Here is a 21,578-nt window from a genome sequence, read left to right on the forward strand (position 1 = left end):
CGTGTGCTACGGTTTCTCATTAGGATCCTGGGTTCCACTTAAACACGACACTTTGCCGCTCTGTAGGACTGCAGTGAAGTTCACGCCCCGAGGTTTGCCTTGGCTGAGTGGAGAGAATCCTGGCCTGGGCCTGAGGACCAATCGCTGTCAGGCTCACCTAAGTCTAAGAGATCTTTGTAACTCAGCTTCTGTCAGCCTTGCCTTCTCACGGGTTAGTGGTAGATCATGCCACCTCTTCTTTTAGGGTTGGTGGACAGAGAAATGAGCTACTATAAATCTGACCACTAAGGAGAGCACTGCCATATTCCATTTGGGGGATGCGTTAGTGGAAATCGAAGTCGTGGGTCTTGGATGCAAAATCAGAGGGTTCAGGTTCTGACTCCGACACGTTTGCCTAGGCGTGTGTTCCTTGTAGTCACTGAGCTTCGCTGGGGATAAATGCACGTGGCGCCTGGCTTGCAGCTCTCCCCTGCTGTATGCGTCTCCCAAAACAACGACAAGGCCGAAATGCACTTGCATCCTAGTTGCCTACCACTTCCCAGCTGTGGGACCCAGCCATGGGCGAAGAGCTTGTTCTTGGACCTCAGTTTCTTTTCCTATAAAATAGAATAATGATACCGGGCCCGACCTCCTCAGGTAGCTGTGAAGGTTGGAACAGACGGTGCCCATGACGTGCTTGGCCCAGCGCCCGTCCTGGGGAGGGCTCGGGAGAGGTTGCTTGTTGGCAGCCGACCCGACAGGTCCCCAGAGGTGAGTGAGACCACCCTCTGGGTCAGCTTCTCAAGCTGGTTGCCAGTGGCTTTTGGCAGGTAGGTTTATAGTTGGGACTCTTGAGGGTCAGAAGGGGCCCGTCATCCAAGGCTGTCATTAGATGACAAAGTCGAGTTCCAAATGGTGAGTAGTTCTTTTGGAATTTTTCGCTGTCCCCATTCGTGTGTAAAAAGTCTGTCTGTCTGTCTGTCTGTCTGTCTGTCTCTCTCTCTCACACACACACACACACATGCACACATACACGCGCACGTGCACACACACACAGGATCACACACACTAGATTTGGAAGGTGCACAAAGAAAATGGTGATAGTGGCCGCTGCCGAGCAGGACGATTCGGTCCTCCTAGGGCAGAGGGAAGCTTATCAGGGACTGTGTGACTCTTCATCCAATTGGAAAATGTTGCCACGTGCATGTATGTCTCAAATCAATAAGAAACAAGTTTTAAAAAATCCGCCAGATAGTAAAAGATCTTTGAATGCTGTCGCGCTGGCTTCCTGCTGCGTTAATCAGAAGCCCCAGGCGTCTTCAGAAATCCCTGTTTCTAGCCGGCTACCTGAGCCCATGCCCCGGGGCCACAGGAGCAGAGGCCTTTCTCCCCCCACACAGAACGTCTCCCGACCGCTCGCTGGCCTCCCTTTTTACCTTCTGGAATCTGCCAACCTGAGCACTGGGTCCTAGACACCCATCCCCTGGTCCCCTGGCAGTTGACCGGCCCTCTGTCCTGCTGGCTGGGGTGGCCCGTATGGCAGAGTCCTGGGCCCGACTGAGTGGCCTGAGGCTGGAGGCCTTGGCCTCCTCCTGTCCAGCTGCCTTGTCAGCCCAGGTGCCTCTCAGGGCTAAAGGAAGAGCCTGTGCAGCCTGCCCCCCGCCCTCTTTCAAGCCAAGGCCGTTCCAAGCAGCTCAGGGCTGCTTTGCCTATGCGGCGGGGCTGAGCTACCCCCCCTTGCCCCGCCCCCCGCCTCATTCCTGCCCCAGGCCCATGCGTGGAGCTGGCCGCTCCCTGGAACCACATCTTCTCCACTTCCTTTCTGGCATGTGGGGTGGATCCCCTGCCTACCCCAGACCAGAGGCCTCAAGGGCCGTTCCAGTGGAGATCTGGGTGGAGGTTTCACTCTGTGGCCTCAGGCCTCCGCAGGGGCTGGAGCCTGAGACCACTCTCTGCCTCCCTCCTAGGAGCCTTCGATCTTCACCCTGGCCAGAGCCCTCTCCCTTCTCTCCCTCGGCTCCAGGCTGTTGGCTCTGCCTTTGAGGGGCCATTGAGTTCAATGATGAGCAGCTTTTTCCTACTCGGTGACCAATTTAGGAAACACTAGTTTACAGGCCCCCTTTTCTTTTTTTCCATTTAAAATGAAACTAGCCATGCTGACCCTATGGCCGGGTGGGGTGGGCAGGGGGTGGTGCAGCCCCTTGCTGCTCCGACTGGCCGCCTCAAGAGCAAGAAGGCCGTTAGGAAGAAGGGCCGGTGCTTTCTGGCCCTTCCCACGTGGGCATATTGCAGCAGAGCAGAGCCAGCTTGTTCCTCTCTTCATTTTCAAAACAGACCCCAGGCCAAAGGGCTTCTTCCGTTTGTGCAGTTCCTCCTTGAGCTTGAGGGAAGCTGAGGTGGGAGCGGATGTGACATTCCTGAGGGAGAGGCTGTAAGGTCCTGGGGAAGGTAAGACTTGTTGATACAACAACAACAACAACAACAACAAACAGCAGCAGCAACAGAAGCAGCGGCCGGCTGGCCGGCCATAGCAGCCGCACAGCGTGGGGCTTTTATTTTTCTCCAGGGAGTGAAGCCTGGTGGCTTCTCTTCCGGTCAGCCTGGCAGCTCAAGCCCTGAGTGTTTGCATTTCTCCTTGGCCAGGGATGTATTTTGAAATTTAAATGATAAAGCAAACAAGCCTTGTTTTCCACCGAAGCTTTAGAAAACTTGCATGAAACCTCTCCACCACCTCTCCACTGGTGGTCTGGGGAGCCAGCATGGGCCAACTTTCCCTTTCAAGGCAGGGGGAGAGGGACGTTCAGGACAGTCCATCCGCACGGAGTAAATGACTGCATTCATCTTGATTAAGCTCAGTGGATTAGCGAAGGGGCGAATGCGTGCCCACGAGACTCACCCCTTTATGTGTGTGCTTGTGGCCAATTTGTCTCTGCTCGAAATGGAAAGCCGACAAGATGGGCTATTTTTTCCTGTTAAAAATAATTACATGCCAGATGCTGTTCCAAGTTCTGCTCCTCAACCAGTTAAAGATTTTTGGATCTTTTGCCCAGACCGCCTGTTCAGAAGGTAAGCTCGTTAGCATCAGAGCCAAGTGTAATAATAATGATTCAGGTCAGGGATGACAAAGGACTCTGTGATGAGCAAAAAAAATAATTACTGCATATGGCAGGTAATGAAACCTTGTAAATATATATATAGGAGATGGGGTGGTTTCAGCAAAAAAAAAAAAAAAAAAAAAAGAAAAGAAATTATGTTACAACTGCAGAATTAAGCTTCCTTCCACCTTGAAGTTTCTTCTTCGAGGCTGTTGGTGGCCTCTGACTCTCCTCCTACTGGTATCCAGAGCTTCCCAGAAACCCTTTGCGACGGAAGAGCTGCCAGAGGCCTTATTTAAGCAAATAGGACTTTCAGGTGTTGCTTTTCAGGCCTCTTATTTATATATTTATTTGTTATTTTTTGCATCTGTTCTATAAAAAGAGGGTGACTGCTTAGCCCCATGTAAATAACCTATTTTCCGGAGTCCAGCCAGGTCCGGATCTCGGCTCCGCCACTTGCTAGCTGTGTGAACGTGAGCAGAGGGTCATCTGTTTCCCATCTGTAGAGGGGGGGGGCACGAATTCTGCCTTTGACAGGTTGGGGGCATGGTATTGGCGAGCCGCTGTCTTAGTTGCTTAAGGCTGACGTACCAAATTGTCACAAACCGGGCGGCTCACAGCAGCACGCATTTATTCTCTCACGGTTCCGGAGGCGAGAAGCCCAACATCCGGGTGTCAGCACGGCCATGTTCTCTCCAGAGGCGCCGGGGAAGAAATCCGTCCTCGCCTCCTCTGGCTTCCGGCCGCTGCTGGCTCTTCCTGGCCTCCCCTGGCTGGCAGCTGTGTCACACCAGTTTCTGCTTCCGTCACTGCCCCGTCTTCTCCCCGTGGGTCTCGGTGTGTCCTCGCTTCTCCTTACAAGGACACCAGTCACTGGATTCAGGGCCTACCAGTACGACCTTATCCTAACAAATGGCCCTGCAAAGGCCCTATTTGCCAAGTAAGATCACATTCTGGGGTTCTGGGGAAGATGTGGATTTTCTCAGCGGAGGGGGGGGGGACATCCAACCTAGTAGCATATTATGTCAGGTAACATCCTAGCAGATGACAGCATTTAGTAGGTTTATGACTGTCATTTATCAGAGGTATGGATGGATATGTCTCAAATAAGACGGGAACGAGCCTGTGTTTGAGGAACAGAAGGAGGGCCCGATGGCAGAGCCGGGTGCAGGGGCTCCGTGGATTGGCGAGTGGAGAGCAGGCAGGACAGGGTCCAGCGCCAGGCTGCGAGGAGGGCGGGGCGTGGGGTTGGGGAGGCCGTGTCGCTTTACTGCAGGTGAGAATGCTGGTGGCCTGGTCAGGGTGGTGGCCGCGCAGCTGAAGAGAAGAGGGTGCGTTCTAGGTTCTGTGATTCCTTGTTTGTCCTTTTGGCCACTTTGGGTCCTGGTCTCTGCAGTGTCACCATAGATGATGAGTGACGCTTAGGTTGAGAGGAATGAGGAGAAAACAGAAGGCTTTGGAGTCCGTGAGGCAAGTCTGACCCCAAGGCCTGTGAAGGGAATCGTGTGTTTTTACGGCCTCTGCACACGAGTCCTGGCTCCGTCATCTGCTGGTTGCGTGTAATCCCCTGGGCCCTGCCGAGCCCAAGGGAATGAATGGGCTGGTGCCACAAGGGTTGTCGAGAAAGATTAGTGAGATTCCACAGGTCAGTGTTGGTCAGTAGCAGGCATTCCACAATCCTTTCTGCCTCAGGACAGCCCTGCCCCAGGATGGCCCACATTCTTCTCCTGGAGCTGGAATTCAGCTGCAGTGACAGCGGCTTCAGGGGAGTGAGTGCCCCCCCTGCCCCCTGCCCCCCCCCCCCCCCCAGCCCCAGCCCTCTGCTCCAGCCCTCTGGCAAGCAATGCCATTTCCCTTCTGTTTGCTCAGACTTGTCGCCTCCCACCTTCTGGAGCCCAGCCAGGGCCAGCCTCAGCCAGGGCAAATGGACATCAACCCCATGGACAAATTCTTTTCTAGAAACCACCTCTTAGATTTCAGCTCCTTGGCTGCAGGGCTTTGGGTCCATCTGGCTGGAGAGATATAAAGACAGTCCAGGGGAATAATATGTTATTTAATATTATCAATAATCTAATCTACTGCTTCTCAGACGTTAGTGGATGTCAGAAACGCCTGGAGGGCTTGTCGAAACCCCGATTGCTGGCCCGGCATCCAGAGGTTTAGGGCGAGGCATGACAATTGGATCTCTAATGAGCTCACAGGTGACACCGAAATTAAGGGCCTGTGTCTCATTTTGAGCACCAGAGCCTGGTCCATTCTCCCTCCAAAGTCTCCTCTCTGCCCCGCAGTCTTTCACTGCCCATGCGTAGCATCTGCCTAACTGGTCTGTCTGCGTCCCATGAGGCCCCCTTACGACCCGTTCTACGTACATTAACCAGTGGAGTCCTGGAACGGCCCCCACTTCAATCCTTCCCAGGCTTCTCACTGCAACTCTCCGCTCGGATGACACCCTGAGCAGCCTCACCCTGCCTGTCTCCCAGCCCTGACTGTTGCTCTCCACCCAGCCCCCGGTCTCGAGTTAGTCCCCTGATGCCCTACTCCACATGTCAAAGGACCTCGGCACTTGTTGGTCCTTCCTCCTGGGACACTCTTCCCCCAGCTTCTTGAAAGGCTCGTCCTTCCTCACCCCAACTTTAGTCACTTTCTCAGACCTCCACATCTAATGGTCCCCTTCCCCAATCTCTATGATTCTGAATCACCGGATGCTATTGATTTCTACTGTGGCAGTGATTGCTGTCTGTAAAAAAAAAAAAAAAAAAAAAATTCACATATTTTTTTTCTTGTTTTTGGACTAGAGGGTAGAAGCTGTGACTTTGTCTTTCTTGTTCTCTGTGTTATCTGACAGTTAGTGGGGGTTAATAAATATTTTTGAATGAATGAGAAATGAATGAATGCTGAAATGCAGACTGTTAAGTGTCAGGTCAGGCCGAACTACACAGTTTGAACTTTTGAGTGACTGCGGTTGACATTTTATCTCACACACACACACATTTTTGAATGCTGGAAATTTAGGGACTTCATCATGGTTTGTGAACCATTGCTCTTGGAAAATGGACTTTTGAAAAATTCTCTACATTTATTGTTTTTAGGAGGCCATGGGTAAAATTAGTGTATATTATTCCTGTATAATTTCCTGGGTTATCCATTGCAAATAGTCGTTGTTCGAAGGTTTGTCCTTTGGAGGACTGTGGAAGAATTAAAGCATGGGACTCAGCTCAAACCATTTAGGGTCAGGAGGAGGTTGAAGTGGGTAAAGGCGATCAAATATATATGGTGATGGAAGGAAACTAAACTTTAGGTGGTGAGCACACAACGCAGTATACAGGTGATATGTTATAGAATCGTATACTTGAAACTTATAATCTTATTTACCAATGTCACCCCAATGAATTTAATAAGAAAATTGACCATATGATGTTAAAAAGAAGACCTGACTCTGATAATAGTCATGGTAATAGCTTCTATTTATCGAATGCTTACTAGTGGCAGGCACTAGCCTAAGTGTTTCCCATCAGTTAATTCATTTCATCTTCATAACAGTCGTATGTTCCAAGTCCTCATCACCAGCCCTGTTGTAGAGAGGAAGAAGCTGAGGCACAGAGAAGTTGACTAACTTGGCCCAAGATGACCCAGCTAACAAAAGGCAGAGCTGGGACTTGAACCCAAGTAATGAGGCTCCACAGGCTGGGAGCTTGAGTTTGGTTAATACCCCCAGGATGGGCCTGGCTTTTCTTGCGGGTCTCGTGAACGGACAGACTCTGAGAGTCAAGTGCAGAGAAGGGTTTGGTCATTTATTCAAGGAACATTCCTGAGTGTCTTCAAGCTTTGTCAGATGCTGTGCTAGTGAGGGGGTTAAAGAGAAGTAAGAAGGGATCCCTGCCATAGGCTGCTTCCCTTCCTGCGGGCGGGGATACTTCCTTCCCTCTTGAAGCAAGCCAGGCCATGTGACATGCTCTGGCCAATGAAAGGTGAGCAGAGATGTGTCGCTTCCTGGCGGAAGCTTTAAGCGCTCCGTGTGTGGACGTGGCTTTTCCTCGGCTACGTGGCAGATGGAGGGTTCCAGACCCGCAAGTGTTCCCTCAGGACGAGGAGGACCCTGCAGAGCAGAGCCTCCGGTGGACCCACGATGAATGGACATGTAGCACGAGCGAGAATTAAAGCTGGAGCAAGGCGCTCCATGAATGTTTTTATAGGGGGACCCTAACTGGGACAAGTGTGTAACGTCCTGAAGTGATGGCATTTATTCAAAACCACACAGGTGTGTAGGCATGATGCTCTCACCTCATAATACTGGGATGCCTTGTCATAACGCCCCCTGTGTACACAGCGGGGTGATGCCTCCCAGTAGAGAAAAGTCATCTTTTCATTAAAAAGCAAGTTTCTCATGAAATATGTCTCCAAAAGGGCACAGAAATAGGTCCTTAGGAGTGACTAAATATATTCAATGGTTTTCTAGCTTAGAGCTCGATTCCCACTCCATCCCACATATGGATGCTATTAAAAATAATGCATCGGAAACTCACCCCAGCATTCACTCTTCAGACACGTAACGATAGCTTCCATGTTTTTCTTTTGTGTGTTTTTGCTTTGTGCCAGGCTTTTTTACAAGCAGAGTTTCTTCATGGTAGCCCTAGACAAGCTATAGACAAGTCTCCCCGTTTTACAGATGAGGAAACTGAGGCCTCAGGATGTCAAGTCCTTTGTCCAAGGTCATGCAGCCGGTGCGTGGCTAAGCAGGGGTATGAAGCCATCCTTCCTGACTTCTGTCAATCCTGTTGTCTCTGGTCATCGTTAGCAGCCAGCATGGGGCACAGAGTAACCTAAGCTCCCACTCCTAATCAGATGGCCACCCGTGTTGGTTTGCAAACATCTGAAGTCAGCTGGCTAGCGGAGGATGCAGATGGCCTGAGACAGCAGCACTGTACACTCAGACACCAGGAGGGTTTTGACAGGCAGACCGAGTGCAGACCGCCTGTTGTCTATAGTGACATTCAGGCTCCAGGCGAGGACACAGACACTCAGGGCAGGATTGGGCCGAGCAGGCCAGAATTGGAAGGTGCTCTTCTGAATGGAGGCTGGCACGTTGTTGTGTCGGACACCGTATGTTCCCAGCATGTGGAGGAGAACCTGGGATGCAGTGGGCACTCGGTAAATCAAATACCTGTTGACCTTTGGAAGGCCATAGCTCATGAGTTGCCTTATTATTGTCTGCTGACAAATTCGTTAACAAGTATTGACCCCTCCTATGGCCCTGCTGTGGGCACTGCGAAACCAGAGCAAGGGAAACACAGTTTGTGCTCTGACGGTGCTTGTATCTAGGGCGGGAGGGACGTAGAGTATGTGAGGGAGTCATCTGTGCTGCGGAGAAAAGCGAGGCAGAGCGGAGAGTCGGAGATGCGAATGAAGCTGGGGAATGACCCAGGCAGTAGCACAGGAAACACCCAGTCAGTCAGGAAGAGGTTGGATGAGTCAGGGTCCTGTGGTCTCAGCAGAGGAGGGTAGAATGAAGGCGGCGTGGACGGAGGACGGGGAGGGTTGAGGAACCAGCCTGGTGGAGGATGCCGGCCCTGCCCTACGGGGGTGGGGGTGGAGCGGAGGCAGGGCCACCTGGCAGGGCTGTAGTGTGGAGGGACCCCCGCAGTTTCTACCCTGAGCTCTTCTCCTTCTGCACTCTGACCTTCTGCTTGTGGCCTCCCGTTAGCTGAGCTCAGCCGACGGCCTGGACATCGGGACTCAGTGAGGAGCCCATAGGTATCTACTTGCTGGGCACAGGCTCAGGTGGAGAATGGCAGAGCCTGAACTGGAGTTGTGGGGAGGAGGCAACAGGGGAATAACCCCGAGAGTGAGGAGGCTCTGTGGCCGGGGCGGGCCGAGCAGGCGACGGAGCGGCCGGCGAGGTCCCAGAGGTGAGGGTCCATGTCGCGTGGGCCTTGGGCTTTATTTGAAGGGAAGTGGAAGGCAGAGGAGGGTTTGGGAAGATGCATTTAACTGTTGGCACCACCAGCAGGATCAAGCCTCTCTCTATGGTGAGCATGGACAGAGGCCCTTTAGGATTAGAGCTGGGGCCCCAGAGCCGTCCCCAGGGGAGGAAGAGGTCCTTCTACCCTAACACCCCCCTGTCTGAGGCATTTGCCTGGTCTACGTGCCCCATGCCTGCCAGCCTTCAACGACAGGAAAGAGAAAGGAGGTTGTGCTTCTCTAAAGAGGATATTCTGGAACTCTTGATAATCAGATCCCATTGTAAAGTCACGCTCTGAGTTATAGCACTGAAATCTTTGTTCCAGTGGAAAACTTTTACAGACGGCCCCTGGCGAGCCCTGAATCCTGTTTGGATCTCAGAGGGCCTTAAAATAGTGCATGATGTTTGGAGACAGGCCCCTAAGGGGCAAAGGTCATGCGCTTACTGCGCGGGCCACGCCTCGGTGGGACAGCCCTGGTCACGGGGACTCCCGTCACTCTACGGGCTGTGCCTGGCACTCGGAGGCTTTCTCATCTGCCCGGGTTCCCAGAGGACGGTGGCAGGGAGCTGGCCCCGCCCGGCCCGGGCATGAGATGTTGCCTGCTATGTCTTCTCAGGCCGAGTGGCCTTTGGGGAGCTGGTTCTCACAGGGTGCCCAGGGGTGAGGGGGAGGGGCACACTCGCGGGGCCCGGGGCCATCTCTAGAGGGACGGCAAGTGGGGAGGGAGGACCGGGGCTCAGACAACTTCCGGTTCTGTCTGGTTCTAGTACCGTGACCAGGTAGCCCGGAAACTCTTTGCAGGCGGGAATTCTCTTTTTCACCTTAATGTCCCCAAAGCTTCATCTGGGACTGGGTGGTGTGGGGCAAAGTGCTCAATGTCCCTGAGTCTCAGTCTACACCGCCATGAAATGGGGACGATACACATTCAAAGATCTCTGGGGAGCGAGGCCAGGGCCCTGACACACGGTGCATGTCCAGTGCGCTCCCTTCCAACCCAGAGCTTGTCCGCCTCACGGGCCAGGGGGCGGGGCGGGGGGCAGGCGCGACTGGTCCCGCTTGCTGCGAGGTCAGAATCGAAGGCACGAGGCTACACCCCATCTGCGCCTGCAGTGGGAGGTGGCATTGCGGTGGGATTCGAGTCTTCACCCCAGAGCGGTGGGCCCCACAGCAGTCATTTGCCACCCCGTCACCTGACCAAAGAGATGTACACTGCGTTTTTACTTGCAAAGGCACACCAGTGCATTTTTATATTATTTTGAAATTATTATTACTATGTTATTTGTTTTTCTTTTGCATGTTTAAAATCGCTTGACTTCTGTGGGGGTGGCTGATGTTTACATCCTTGGAATTTTATGCCTTTCCTGTTACCCTTTTATCCATTTGGGGTTTTTTAAAGAAAAAAGCTGCAAAACTGTTCTGCCCTTTGATGGGACGCTGCTGTGTGTGTCAGCACCTCGCTCCCGTGGACGTTCTGGACTCTTCTTGGGACGGCAGTGTCTCTGAGGCGCAAGGTGCTGCTCCCGGACCCGGGGCCCCGGGGGTCACAGCCCCGCACTCCTTCCAGACAGGTCCTAGCCCGGCCTGCAGACAGCAGTGCGCACGTGCCCTCCCCCTTGTTCGGAAAAGCCCTGGTTTGTCCCCAGCTTTTTAATCGCTCTTAGGACACCGGCGTCTTGACCCATCCAGCTCGGTCACCAGCAAGTCACGGAGCCCTCCGTCCTTACTGGGTTATTGAAGAGGAGTTGGACAAGGTGGCCTCCAGGGTTCTGTGCTGTTCCAGCAAGTATCAGAGGACCAGAGGGCCAGAGGGCCAGGTCACAATCCTCTTTCTGGAACCTTCTGTGGTCTGCCTGAGCAAGTCCTCAAGTGAGAGCCCCAGCTTCCTGATCTGCAGATGACACAGGTGGGAGAAACCCTGCCCACCCCTCAGGGTTGCTGTGAGGACGAAAACAGGCGATGTGCTTGGAAGGGTTCGTAACGGGCCAGGTGTTCACAAATCAAACAATTTACGCGTGACACTTGCTTCTGTGCATGATTTGTGGGATCCCTCATCTTCTGATCAGACTCGCGGTGCTCACGCGGAACTCACTGCAGATTCCTTGAGAGAAGACCCATCCTTCCCAGAGCGCTCGCTGCCTCTCGGCCGAGTCTTCTGAAGCTGCTAACTCCAGGCAGGGGGTTGTTGCTGTTCCTCACGGCTCCTTTGGGGAGCCTCCTGGCCTCTGAATTATCAGTGCATGTCTACATTTTTAACAGGCTCTATTTGCATTGGTTAGCTGAATTTAGTGCCCCCGTGAACAGAAAGCTGTGCGTGTGTGGGGGTTGTGGGTGGGTAGGGGAAGGCACGTCTGACTGCAGCCTCCTGAGGGGTCTGAAATAATGTGTGCGAAACAGTGGGGGAGAGCCGTGACCCCCTCATCTGAGACCCTGTTCTTTGGAGCTCATGCTGCACATACGGCCTCAGTCCCTTTCTCTCTTGCCCCAGACCCTCCAAACTCGGCTCTTCTCCTCCCATGATTCTACAAGCCAGGTGACCCTCCTGTAAGCTGTAATCCTCTCTGCTTTTTAAAGATGCAACTGAATTTCCACCTCCCCTAGGAAGTCCTCCCTGATTTCCAGACTTGGGACAGGCAGCCGGAGCCCTTCTCATCCCCTTGCAGCAGAATATCTATCTGTCTCGCCCACTAGACCGGTCTTCTTGGGGATGAACCTGTGTTTCTATGCTTCTCACTGCCCGGCTCAGTGCCCAGAAGCCGGCAGGCACTCTGTCGTGTGGGGTGTCTGGCTGCAGTAGTGGGAAAAGGTTTCTTAAAGGAAGTGGAGTTGGAATTGACAAGAGTGTGGGGAGGGTAGGTGCTGTGAGAGGTGTGGCACTGGGGGGTGCTTGGGGAGGGGGCTGAGCAGAGGCTTCCTGTGGGTGCTGGGCTGGAACCTGTCCTTGGAGCTGCTGGTCAGAGCGAGGGCTGCCAAGATGGGTGGGAGGAGGCACATAATTCTGGCTTATTGATGCGCGAATCGCCTGAGTGAAGAGTGTGGTCTTGAGCCTTAAGGGAAGAGAGGGGGCCGTTAGGGCTTTTGAGGAGGCGTGCCCCAAGATAAGATTGTCTCTCTGATGGGCTGGCTGGGATGGAGGAGGAGGCTTGGGAGAGAGCCCGGACCAGGTATACGCTAGCAGGGCGGGGAAAGGAGGGACAAAGGTATTATTATTCGAATCGAGAAGTGCCAGAGCGCTGGCCCTTGATCCTGAGCAGGCATATAGGTGACTCGACCTTGCCATCCGCCGACTCCTGGATGCGGTGGCGCGAGTGACGTGACCCAGAGCACTGGCAGCTGGCGGGAGCCTAAACCCTGCGCGGAGACTCGGATGAACTGCCCAGGTGCCTCTGCTCTCGGGGAGGACCCTTCGTGGACCTGCGGTGTTTGCAGGACAGGATGTTCCGTTTCCCCATCCGCAGCCTCGAGGCCTGGCGCAGATGTGCGAGCGCGAGAGAAGCTTCCAGAGTGGATGCTGCTCGTGGGCGTGTGCTTTGCTCTCCAGAACAGAACCCGGGAAGGGTCGCCGTGCTGCGTGTCCAAGCCTCCTCACCATCCCATCCACCCTGGGCCCTGGTCTCCCCGGGGGCCCGGGCAGGCCCGCCCTGACCCCTGTCAACCTTGTAGAACAGTTTTAGAGTTTAGAGAAAAACTGGGGGGTAGGTGGCCCTTCACCAGTGACGCCCACGAGAATCACCCCATTGGAAGCCATTGTCTGGCATACACCCTGGACCCCTCGGGGCTGGGAAGTAAGTGTGCTTGGTAAAGGCCGTCAGGTGACCGAAGCTTTGAGAGCTACTGAACTAAATGCCCATAAAAGCATAAAAAATAATAAATAAAAATTAAAAAATTAAAAGAGTAACTGATCTCAAAATGCTGGTAGAACGTAAAGACCGAAAACGAGATTGGAACGTGCCCTCCACTTGGCCTGTAAGACCCGGCGCTGTGGCTTGGTGTTCGAGGCCTTGGCTGGCATCCGTTCTGCCTTGGCCTTACCCTCCCGCCATGCAGACCCCTCCGTCTCTGTTTCCTCAGGTCTCCTTGGATCCCCTTCCCCTGGGGGCTCCTTCCCTCTCCTCCCATCTCTCCTACTCACAGGTCATACTTGGCCGAGGCCTTGGCCGAGTCCTGCCGTCAGGACGTGACGCGTTCTCAGTGCCTGCCTCCTCGGGCGGCCGGCTCCCTTTCCGTGACCGGCAGCTGATAACATGTGCATCAAAGAGCTCGTCATGGTATAAAGACAGTTCACAGAAGAGGAATCTCGTAGGTCACTTAAGCATAAGATGATCTCCCCAAGTTGGTGACGCGCTCAGTCATGGACAGAGCTGTGGAGAAACAGACCCTCATCCCTGAGTTTTGGAAGGAATGCGAGTCGATACAGTCCTTCGGGAGGGCATCTTGGCCTTCTCCATCCAAACTGCAGATAGGCGTGCCCTGTGACCTGGCATGCTCACGTTGAGAGCCATCCCCTCCCCACAGGTGTTTGTGTGAAACGAGCGATGCCCAGGGTTAGTCACAGTAGCACTTTTACAGTAGAAAAAGATCGGAAGCAACTCAGATGTCTGCCAGTTGAAGACTGGTTCTGTACGCGGGGGCCCCTCCCCGTGCAGTGGGCTAGGAGTGGAAAAGAAGGAATCGCTGCGTGCGACAACGGCCCGGTCTCAGGGCACGTTGCAGAAAAGGCTGAGTGCAGAGTCTTTCGTGTCGTAAGTGTATGTGTGCGGACGGGATCTAAGAATTTATATTTGCCCACATTCTGTAAGGATACACCAGAAATGAACCCAAGTGGCGACCTGTGTTTTGGGAGGAAGGCGGGTGACTTTCTGACTGTGCGTCTTTGGGCATAGGTTTGGGCGGTGGTGACTAGCAGTAAAGTGCCATTTATATCACATCATGTCAAGAGTGCATACTATCAACACGGCTCACACGGATCTCAATTGAGGGACATTTACAAAATACTAGGCCAGCGTTCCTCAAAAGTGGCAAGGTCCCCAGAAACAAGGAGAGCCTGAGAAACAGCCACAGCAAAGAAAGAGGAGCCTCAGAAGACGTAACAAACAGCTAAATGTAATGTGGGATCCTGGAATAGACAAAGCACGTTAAGAAAAGACTAAGACATTCTGAATCAAGTATGGACTTTAGCTCAGAGTAATATTATCAGTAAGCGTTCGTTATTTCTAAGAGATGTACCAAAGTAATATAAAATGATAATAGTGGGCAAGTTTGTTGCAGGGTATATGAGAACTTGCTGTACTTAATCCACTTTTTTTTTTTCTGTGAAATCTAAAATTGTTCTAAAAACTTGTTTATTTAAAAATCAGTGGAAAAAAATTCATGGCGTCTTCTGATTCTCTCAATATCCTAAGAGTTATTTCTATCTTATAGGCTCAGCGAGGTCACACAGATGGGCCTAGGTGCCCACCCCTCGTACATAGTGGTGGGAGCCCAGGTGTGGGTCAGCCTGGCAGAGGAGGGGGCACCAGATGAGCATGGAAAGGACAGGGAGTGGAGTCGGAGGGCAGATGGCAGGTAACTGCAGGGAGGTTTTAGCCTGGCAGAGCCGGCCTGAGGCTGTAGCCATGCTGTTTTCTGTTCTTTTTCTTGGACCTCAGAAGACGTTTCCCTTCTTACGGAGGGCAGTTCGGGGCTGGAGTGGGAGTGAACCATGGGTGGAAAGGCTCCCGGGATCCCCCGAGGCATGCATTTTTCGAGTGGGTTTAGGATAAGGCAGAACTTGCAGCCTGGCCTAGCTTACAGAACAGGGTGTACCCAGGAGGTGGAAAGACTGGTTTTCAATCAGATAAAGATAGGATTCTGCAGAAACTTCTAGGGCCCTGTCTTCCCTGAGAGGTATCTTTTATCACGCTCCAGGCTGTGCAGGCCAGGAGAGGTTAAAGGGGATGGAAGAAGGAACAAGGACACTTAAAAACAAGACAGGAGGAAGACCGTGTGTGTGCCCGCCCGTGGGTGTGCGTGCGTGTGCCACGTGGGTATGTGGGCCGGGGCTCGCCTGGCTGGTGCAGGCCGCCAGGGGCCGTGGGGCTCTTTAAAGGTCAGTCAGGCAAAGGGGCACTGTCCTTGAAGAGAACCCAGTAGCCAAACATCCGGTTTACAGGGCAGGTAATCAGGGGTAGCACTTAGGCGTTGAAAAGGACAGTTTGTGTAAAGGAGTGTTAATCTCTTGAAGCTTGACTTGAAGTGTCCCTCGGGTCACGTGTACCTGTTGGGGGCACATCTTTTGGTGATGATGCCACTGTTCCGGGATCAGGGACCCTCAGCAACATAACTAGGACAAGAAACAACTGATGTTCATACAGGCTACCAGGTGCTGTGATTGATCTCATGACGCACAGCCGTGGTGTGGGCCAGGGCAGAGCGGGCTCTGCGGATGTTAGAAACAGTCAGCTTGCCCGAGCTTTGTGGAGCTCGCGGCAGTTTTCAGAGCACGTGATTAGTGTCTACACAGGGATTGAGCAATATTAGGTTGATATGTGAATTTTGTCCTTTGGTCTCTTGTGTGTAGACTCACCAGTGTGGTGGTCATAGTCCCTTTTTCTTAAATTAAGAAAACGCTGTTACAGAAAATATTACAGTAAAATAAGAACGTGGAAGGAATCGAAACAATTCCGAAAATGACAGGAGGGATCTCTCCTAAATTTTAAATATAAAACTATTATTGGGGCGGGAGCCAACTAAGGGTATTGTACTTTACTAATCTGCCGCGATCGCCTCTGGGCCAGCTGACCCGTTCGGGAGCGGGTCTGTGGGTGCCGGGCCAGCTGACCCGTGCGGGGTTGGCGTCCTTCCGTGGTACATTTTCCCTTTCTTCAGGATGCACTCTGGTTGTGTGGGAAGAGTGAGGGCCACGCAGCCGGATAATCCTGAGTTCCCTCATCCAAACTCAGTCCCTCAGGCTGTGCGACCCGGTTACTTAACTCCCCCAGAGCCGCTCTGGGTCCTCTGTCTGCTCGAGGTGGAGCACGCGTCTTGCAGGTTTCTGGTCAGAATTAGGTGAGATAAGGTACGAAAATGCCCAGCCCAGGGCCCGGCACGCGATCGGCATTTGGTCCGCGATCGGCATTTGGTCCGTGGTGGCCTGATCCCGAGCGAGCGGAGTGGTTCCCTGGAGGTGACCTCTCCCGCCTCTCGCGAAGGGACGCGGTCCCGGGAGTGAAGGTCTCCGTGGCAAGCGGTGGGGGTGGGGGGGGTGGGGTCATTTTGTCTCAGCCTTTTGGGAGGGTGCGTTTGGACCGGTATCAGGAGTGGCAGAGAGGAGACTGGATTAATCCTGAGTCAGGTTATTTGGTGGTCCAGACCATGGTTCCTCCATGCAGGCGTGAGGTCGGGACAAGGAGTCTTCATGGGCAATTTGTGCTCGGTCCCCCGAGCTTCCGTGGACGGGCTTCATCGGGGGAACGCGTCAAGTGTCTCCACCCCAGACTTCCTGGGCTGTGAGCGAGTCTCCTTCTTGTTTTCTTACAAGGGAAGTTCCAAAGTCGCTTAGGCCAGGCACACCTACCTCTCCAAGTGCTCCAATTAGCTCAGCTGGTGCTTTACGAGGGCGCCCTGGAGCCAGGGTGCCTGCTGGTCAGCCGTCTAGGACTTGGGGTCACCCATACCCAGGCTCACAGGCACCGGGAAAGCAGCCTTGATTTCCGGTTTTAGAATTCTCGGGGCCGAGTCCCGGCGGTCATTTCTGAGATGAAGAGTGCGTACTTGGTGTGCAGTCCCAAACGGAGCCGCAGCGGCCACAGCTGGAATAGAGCGTTTCTGCAGCTTCTACGCAGAGCTGGGAGGCATCACGGAACCACCGTGCCCTAACTCTGCATCCCATGGCAAGAGGCCACGAACCCAGCAGCCCGTGGGCGAGACACTCCAATGTGAATAAGCTTGGGGGCCTTGGACCAGTCATCTAAATTCTGTTCAACACATCATTCCCCTGCTGGGTAGAGCTTTGGGACAAATAGTGATGTTAAGTGACGAGTGAATGGACCCTGGTGCCAGCCTGCCTGGTTTTGAAGCCAGCCGTGTGACCTTCAGTATAATATTAACTCTTTGGGACTCCATGCACTCATTTGTGAAATAGGGAGCCATAACAGCATCCGTTTCAAAGTATCGGGGTTCTAGACGAGGCAGCAGGTAAAATGTACCGGCAAGGTTGCTGTTGAGTCTGAGGGGCTTTTGGCTGCGGCAGGGGCTGGGGACATGGTTGCGACCGAGGTCTCTAGAAACGAATGAGAGAGAGAGAGAGGAAGAGGAGAAGTCGTGGGACAGAGAGGGAGAGAGAGGAAACAGAGTGGGAGGGCAAGGAGAGAGGGGTGGTGCGGGGGAGGGAAAGATGCAAATTAAGTCTCTGAACGCCTCATAGAATCATTTACACCGCGTGCTCCCACCGCCCCCAGGTCTGTCCTGTGAGCCCTCATTTCTCTTCCTGGCTTCTGTCTCTCCAGCTCCAGAAATCGGTGTGGGGCATTCTGGCCATTTCCTGCCCCGCGGGCCGCCCACCCTGCTCAGACCCCAGTCGCCCTCTGCAGGCATGACCTCACCCCACGGCCGGGAAGCTCCTGCTCCCCGCCTGTTTACCCTGGCCCAGCGACAGGTCGATCACATGGCACCCCTGGGATGCCAGCCCAGTGAGTAGCTCGTAGGCGGGGGTGGGGGGCATTCCTCTGAGCTGACTCGCCCGGCCCTCCTGGCACTGGACCCCCTATTTCTGGAGGCAACTCCGGGGCGCTCGCCTGCCTGTTTCTGCACTGGGTGCTGAGTCATTGCCCCAAAGTGCGCCCTCTGAGTCACTGGGACAGTCTTGTCCTCAACAGCGAGTCTTTTGTGGGACACTCCTTGGCCCGAATTGGGATTTGACCCTCTCTGCCGCTGGCCACCCCCGAGAGCTCTTGCACCCTGATCATTTTTCAAGCTGCCCCACTTCTGCCTCATAGGATCTCCTGCATCCCTTTGAGATTCAAAATCCAAGAGTTGAACTCACGTCAGCAGTCGAGTTACAGGAAAGACCTGTGGGCAGATTCAGCAAGCTGGGGCTGGAATGGTGGGCAGGACCCCAGGGGGAAAGGGCCTGGTTTCCCCTGACAGAGCCACGGCACGAGCCCACCAATCTCCTGTGTCTTACATATTTTGAGAGCATCTTGAAATGACCATTCCTGTTACTGTGAGCGAACAGGTCCAAAAATAACATCTACGTTTTGGGAGTGGGCACTGTCCTGACACCCATTTCGTGGTGGAAGAAGCCGAGGGTTTGGTAGAAGATGCTGGCCCAGAGTCACAGAGCTAGAAAGGGCCACGATGTCCAGACCTCAGTTCCCTGCATTCGATTCTCAGATTCAGGTTTATTTGTTGCTTTCATTCCGTCTCTCATCCTTTTCCTTTGTTTCTACTCTCCTTTGCCACTTGGCTGCTGGAGTCTTCCCTGAGGAAGTCAGCTGTCATCAGTGCAGGAAGCAGACTATTAAGAGGAAACAAAAGTGTCATTAGGAGTCCTGCTGTCACTGTGGATTGAGCCTGCATGCCGAGCCCTGAGGGCACATTGCCGCCGTGGACCTCACAGTGGGCCTCCCGAGGCAGGGACAGGGACGGAGCAGGCAGCTGGAGGCCTTGACAGTGAGGACCCCTAAGGGTTTGCGTCTGGGAGGCGGAGGGGGGTGAGGCATGGTGTGAGGAAATTGGGCAGTGGACCCCTCAAGATGGGCTCCGTCCAGTTTCCCAGGGTCACACCCTCCCCCCGGCTCCCTGCGGAGGTCACACGGCTGTTGCCTTTCATACTGCTGCTCCTCCTGTTGCTTTCCTCTCAGAATAGAGAGATGCGAAATCGTTCTTAGGCTCACCTTCTATCAAAAGCGGTGAGGGAAAACAAGGGCCTTGTGTTTCTAGGAAGATGGGAGTGTATATTACACCTTTCTCCTTGGAAGTAAAGAACTTTTTATGCCCAACCTTGACTCTACATACAGACCCAGGCGTCCTGTGATGGAGAACGTGCGTAGGGCTTTGCTGGCCTGCAGAGTGACTCAGAAGCATGGGTGGGTGTCTGCAGAAGACTGGGACAGGCACTTGCTATGTGCCAGCCTGGGCTAGAGTGCTTTCTTATATTAATGTGTTTAGCCTTCAACAGACGCACAGTGGGGAGGTATATCGTCATGCCCATTTACCAGATGAAGGAATTAAGGTGTGGAGAGACGCAGCCTTTTGTCCAAGGCCGTGCAGCTCACCAGGGGCAAGCCAGCATTTAGGCCAGGTGTGGGATCTTGTGCTTCTAATTGTCTGTGACAAAATTTCACAGCCCTGAAGTAGTCCACCAAGATTCTACTAAGGAGTTCTGGGGACTGCCACATACTTACTGTCACTAAAATCTCCCATCTTTGTGTCATGCCATTCAACAGAGGTGTTGACGAAGAACGTAGAATTCAGTTGTGTAGTCTGCCGTACCAGAGAGTGCCTGCCCTGTGCCTTCATTGTGCTAGGTACCGAGATGCACAGGACCTGCTGCAGACTCTTGATGACCTCGTCCGCTAGAGGAGGCGGTCATTTCCCTTAGGGACGCTCAGTGAGTTAGGTACACGCTAGGGTGGAGGTCTACTTTTTCTGACTCTTAAGTTTGCTGCTTTTTTTCCCCATCATGCGTTCTCTCGGCACACAGTAGGTGCTCCAAAAATTTGTCGAATGAGTGAATGCATGCATGAATGAATATCATATCGTGTGGTCTCTGTGATCGAACACTTCGATAAGCTGGAAATATCTTCAAGTGAATCTTCAGAACAGATCGGTTTGTATGGTGGACTCTGGTGAAGTTAAGCTCTGGGCCGAGAGGAGAGGAGACCTAGGTTTGACTTGAAGCAGCTGAGATCACAGAGTTTAACGCCCAGTAGCTTCTGAGAGTTGTCAGCCTAGAGAGGCCCCATGGCTCTGAATTCGGTTATTATCTTGAAAGTGTAAAAGCCCAGAAGACTCAGGCTGGACACCGACAAGATGGCTGTGAGGTCTCTCCCTGGCCTGAGGTTACGTCCTGCAGCAGGCACGGGCGTGAGATGGAAAGGGACTTTGAAACGGACACCTTTTGAAGAGAGACATATCGAATTTTGGCAGAAAGGCCTGATATTGAAGTAGGGTTTCTGGTTTTGGCTAAAAGTCTCAGGGGAGTCTTCTGTCAGAGAACGATGTGGGGTCCAGGGTTCTCGAGCTGTGGCTGGCCCATGGGTGGAGGTCAATATCATTGTTTCAAATGAAATCTAATATAGAGCGACGCTGTGACCTTGCGCTCTTGTCTTTCTTTTTCTCTAGTTGCTACACATGAAGATTCATTTTTAATGGCACATTTAAATGGGAGAAAAACAGTATTACTTTCCTTCTAACGTTATGCTTGTTTTCAGTTAGTGGGCTGGCTCATTTTGGACGATTTCAGTTAATGGTTGGATGTCCAACTCCCTGACGTATTCTTGCATCCTTAGAACATCAAGAATGACCAAGTGTGGATTCTTATCGTATTAGGAGGTGGAAGAAGGAATAAGAACCCACATTTCCTGTGGCCAACTCAGGCCAGGCGCGGCGGTCCAGGCTTTTCACTAAGGACCAGTATGTGGGTTTAGCATCTTGCTTCCGGCCATGGAGTGAGAATCTGAGTTCCGGCCCCTGTCTTTGGAGCTCATTTTCTCCCTGGCACTGGGACTACTAACTGGCCAGGCTAGTGCAGGCTGTGCTACATGAGGAGCGGTGAGGTTGGGACAAAAACGTCCACGGCTAGCCTGGGGACTGTTCACACGGGGCTGATTCCCCGCCGAATCCCGTTTGGCTTTCTCTCTGGACTGAGCAGACGCGAGGTGATGCTGAACTTGGAGGAGCCCGTGCAAAGTCTGACCTGGGCTGCAGAGTCATCCGGGGTTCATCTGGGGGCCTGCTAGTTACTTAAGCTGCCCTTGCCTCAGTTTCCTTATCTGTAAAATGGATGCGATACCATCTAGGTCAAAGGTTGTCGAATGAAGTGCTCATGTATAAACTACTAGGTGCACGGGAGGCTGTCAACAATCATCTGTTTCTTTGTCCCTAATAAGGAGGGGCTGAGTCACAAGTCCTGAGAGTAAATGGCTTTCCCTTCCCGCCTTAAATGTGTCATCTCCCCCTCCCGAGGCTTGTATTACCTGGGCGTGGTGAACCCCAAAACTAGTGCCGCTGTACAAGCTGATGGGCGATGTAAAGCCCTGTGAACACCTTCCACGCGGGGCCCCGTGACTGGCGTGCAGCTGCCAGCAGTGCCGAGAACCGGCGGCGCCTCGGGCTCGGCGGACAGGGGCAGGGCGACTTACTGGAAGTGCCAGGCAGTTCCGTGAAGGGACCTGGTGGCGGGGAGCGGGGAAGACGAGCAGGTTCTGGCGGTGGGTGTCGGAGCTGCAGGAAACACGGCTCCTGGCGGGATTGGTTCCCGGGTGTGGGCGCTGGGGTGCGGTGTGGGGCTGGGAACAGCCGCTCCCCAAGGGCGCCTTCGGAGGACGGGTGGGGGGGCCCAGGA

At 53.4% G+C, this 21,578-nt stretch overlaps 1 long non-coding RNA gene across 48 annotated transcripts in view; it reads left to right on the plus strand.

Annotated features, from left to right (window-relative positions):
- The window catches only part of LOC107506203, a 579,061-nt gene that overhangs the window by 20,113 nt on the left and 537,370 nt on the right, over window positions 1-21,578 (plus strand). Inside the window, exon 2 of one of the 48 annotated variants that reach the window (XR_004954742.1) lies at window positions 17,518-17,700. The exons of the other annotated variants lie outside the window; for them this stretch is intronic. This is a non-coding gene — a long non-coding RNA (uncharacterized LOC107506203). The remainder of the gene's footprint in view (window positions 1-17,517; window positions 17,701-21,578) is intronic. 48 annotated transcript variants of the gene reach the window in all.

Source organism: Rousettus aegyptiacus, unplaced genomic scaffold, assembly GCF_014176215.1.
Source record: "Rousettus aegyptiacus isolate mRouAeg1 unplaced genomic scaffold, mRouAeg1.p scaffold_m13_p_15, whole genome shotgun sequence".
In the NCBI taxonomy this organism is placed as follows: domain Eukaryota; kingdom Metazoa; phylum Chordata; class Mammalia; order Chiroptera; family Pteropodidae; genus Rousettus; species Rousettus aegyptiacus.